This window comes from Pinus tabuliformis, chromosome 5_2 (assembly GCF_031772625.1).
Source record: "Pinus tabuliformis cultivar Carrire ecotype Pingquan chromosome 5_2, CPIR1, whole genome shotgun sequence".
NCBI classification, from domain to species: Eukaryota; Viridiplantae; Streptophyta; class Pinopsida; order Pinales; family Pinaceae; genus Pinus; species Pinus tabuliformis.
In genome coordinates, this window is record NC_142306.1 from 634,341,795 (window position 1) to 634,345,852 (window position 4,058).

The following is a 4,058-nucleotide window of genomic DNA, read 5'->3' on the forward strand; positions in this document are numbered from 1 at the left end:
TTATATGCTAGTGTATCTTATTGACGACATTCAAGTAAACCTAGTATGACTTGTGTTATTCAGGGAGATGGATCAATGTTTTTTTGCAATGTTACAGTGGCTACAATGAGTCCCTGAGCTCCTACAGAGGGTTGATAAGCAGTTGATAAAATTCTGTCAAGTTCTGAGCAGAGAAACTATGTTTTTGCTTAGTTTAAGCCCTGGACGGAGGAACAAAAGTTTGTGGCATCATCAAAAAGCCTTTGGATGTAGGCACAATTTTTCGTGGGAGAATTTAAGGACTTGGATGCATGTAGAATGTGTCATGGGAGAGTCTTGGCCTGTAGATGAGTTTTCTCCACATTTCTCACGCTCCTCGGATGTATTATTTTATTTTTATGATGTTTCTTCTTCGTGAATCTTCATGGATGATTTAATTTGACTTTATAAACATGTATTGATTTGTTTTGAGGTGTGAATGCCTTAATGAGGTGAGCAGGAAAAAATTGTTTAAAAGAAATATTGGATCAACTATTTGTGTTGAGGAATTAGAGTTGATCTTTGTGTAGAGAGTAGAGGACGACCTCCTAGTACATGTTATGTTGCAAAGGTTGATTTTAGTTATAAAAGCACACAAAGTAACCATATTTTTAGCTCATAGAAGGAGGGGAATGATAGAGAGGCCATCCATGTATTAAGAGAAGTAGGATTTTTTTTGATGATTATGAAGAGTTTTGGAGGACTTGAAACAAAGAGCTTACAGAGGCAGATGTTTCATGTGCATGATTGTAACATTTCATCTATGCACTATATGGTTGCATTTGATGTCATATTTACTATGATGTTGTAGTAAATGTATTGAGAGTGGATGTTGATGATGTTATATGTGGATTTTGTATGTGTAACTAGTGATATTATGAGAATAATTTTATGTGTGAGATGTTTTGTATGTTGAATTGATTGTGAGAGCCATAACCTTCATATGATGCTAGTTGAAATTTTAAGAGATTGTATGGTGTTGATGCATTGATATTTTCAAAGAGAGAAGTTATTGTTGTCTTGTGTAGGGGTCCAGTTTCAAACATTGTATAATGTGGCCCTATATTGATCAACATATTTAATTAGCTTGGTGAATATGGGATAGGCGTTCCTTGCCTATGGGTGTAGGTAGCCAATAAAAGGAAGTGATATTCTCATAGTACAATGGTAGTTGGGAAACGATTTTAGGGGATAGGAGTCTCCAGTGGATACATGTTCACTTAGTCGATGTATATGAGAAACTTCCTTGTTCGGCATAGCTATCTATGATGTAAATTGAATTGCATGATTAATAAAATTAGAAGTAGCAGCAACAACAATAGTGAACGGTGGTTTTTTTCTCGAAGGGGGGCTTTCCAGCAAAGATCCTTGTGTTTCAATTTGCATGTGATTGTTATGGTTTTGCTTATGATAATCTTGTTATTTTTTTATTCGTATGTTAATATACTAATGGCATAATGTGTGAGTTTGTTTGGTGAAGTAATTCATTTTTTGCTTCAGCTTTTCATCTCTATTTCCTAAAGGATAATGTCTTTGTTTGGCGACCAACATTGACAATGCCATTCACTTGATTTAGAACTTGACTAAACAAGTTGGCTCGTGATGAGACCCCTTGTATTTTGATTATTATAATCATAAGCCATTACCCTATTTTGATATGCAGTTTTTGTAATGTTAGTTTAGTTATAATCTTATGATCATGGTAAGCCAACTCTTGATGAGACCTCTTATCCTTTAATTTTAGGTATAATTTAGAATTACACTCTAAAAGTAAAAATTGGGTAAGTGGGGAGGATCATTGGCCTGCTAAGAGCTTCTAGACAACAGTTGTAGAGTTTTTAGAGATGCCTTTCTGGAGAGAGACTTTGCTTTGTATAGATTCTTTTCTAGATTGATATAAAGGAGTGGTTTCTATTTTAAAGTTAAGCTTCATCAAAATCAGATAATTAAGGAGGAAGATAGTCAATTTAAAAGCAATCAAACTTAACTATACATTTCATATGTGAAGATTACTTTCATAAAAATATTTACTTATACAAGCGAAAAGTCAAAATTGAAAAGAGACTATCCTTTGTAAAACCAAAAGTGAATGATTTTGAATTGGTATTATTATTTCTAATGGAAATTTTTAACTATGGGCAATAATATACAGTGAACAAAAGAGATCATATTCTATGGAAAGTATTTCTTTAGGACCTATCCATTAACAGGTAGAGATTCTCTCTTACCTAATAAATCGTGTAGCAGAAAATTTGATGGGCCTAACCATTCCACAATATGAAAGGGCCTATAGGAATTTACAGGGTATGTTCCTCAGATAGAACACCATAGGACATTGCTCACAAATAGATCATAGATCAATACACTAGTATTGTTGACGTGGTTAAAACCCTCAAAAAGGAAACAGTCCATGACCTGAGCCAACGTGACCACTTCAGGAAATTTATTAATAAAACAATGAAAATTTACATAAGCTTCTCTCATGAATGGTTACCCTACAAATGACCCTCCATGCTCTTTAAATAGAGGTCATGGAACAATCGTGTGTTAAGCCACGGATCAAGTGTCGGTAATACCGAGGAGAGAATGAACCATCGAATCACTACATATCGTGACCGTCGGATTGTGAGTTACAAAAGTACATAGTAAAGAAACACACTTTACCTAACTCTACACTAGACCGAGTTAGACTTAACTGTTCCCTATGTGTCAGAATATCTTAACGTCCCCCCTTAAGAACAACTTGGGATAGGATTGAAGGATGTACAAATATCACACAATAGGAGAAGGAAGGAGGCATTAGAGCCTATCCCCCCTTAGTGACAACTTCATGAACTCCAACCATAAATTGAAGTTTAGTAAACTTTGCCTCTGTGAGAGCCTTTGTAAAGATGTCTGCAACTTGATCATCTGTTGAACAATATTGCACTTCAAGAACATGGTCATGAATGAGCTTTAAGATGAAGTCCATGTGCATTTCAATGCGTTTGTTGCGCTGATGTTGGATTGGATCTTTGCATAGTTGAATGGCACTTTGATTATCACACCAAAGTGTAGTTGGATGTTGTTGTTGAAAGCCAAACTCTGACAGGATCTAACAAAGCCACAGGGCTTCCTTACTAGCTTCTACGGCACCATGGTACTCTACTTCTGCTGAAGAAAGAGAAATGGAACTTTTTTTCTTGCAAGCCCATGTAATAGGTCTTGAACCAAGAGTGATCACATAACCTGCAATAGACTTCCGATCATCAGGGTCACTAGCCGAATCAAAATCAGTGAAACCAAAAAATAGAGGAGATGCTTCTGCACTGTAATGAATCCCAAACGGAATTGTACCTCAAACATAACGAAGTATTCTTTTAGTTGCGTTCCAATGACTTTCATGTGGGTTTTTCATAAAACGAGCAATAACGCCAACAACAAAGGAAAGGTCAGGATGAGTATGGGTCAGATACAAAAGTTTTCCTACAAGTTGACGATATAAGGTAGCATCAACTTTAGGGGAAGTACAAGTGACTGAAAGTTTGGCTCCAGGCTAAAAGGGAGAAGGGGCTGGCTTACAGTCTTCCATGTTAAAATGGAATAGAAGATCACATGCATACTTGGACTGGGAAAGGGAAATACCTTCCTTGGATTGCAAGACTTGAAAGCCAAGAAAATAATGCAATTGTCCTAAGTTTGTCATTTCAAACTTCTTTTTAAGGCTGGACTTCACATGGTTTATAAGGTTGGGATCACTACCAATAAGGATAAGATCATCAACATAAAGAACAAGAATGATAAGATACTTTCCCACTTTGTTGGTGTAGACAGTATTGTCAGAATGACACCTGGAAAATCCAGTTTCTAAAATAAAGCTATCCATTTTGCCATACCAAGCCTGAGGGACTTGCTTGAGACCATAAAGGGATTTCTTAAGCCGACATACAAGGCTGGAGTCTATTTTTATAAAGCCAGTAGGTTGTTCCATATAGATTTCTTCATGTAAGTCCCCATGCAAGAAGGCAGATTTAACATCCATCTGATGGACTTCCCATTTG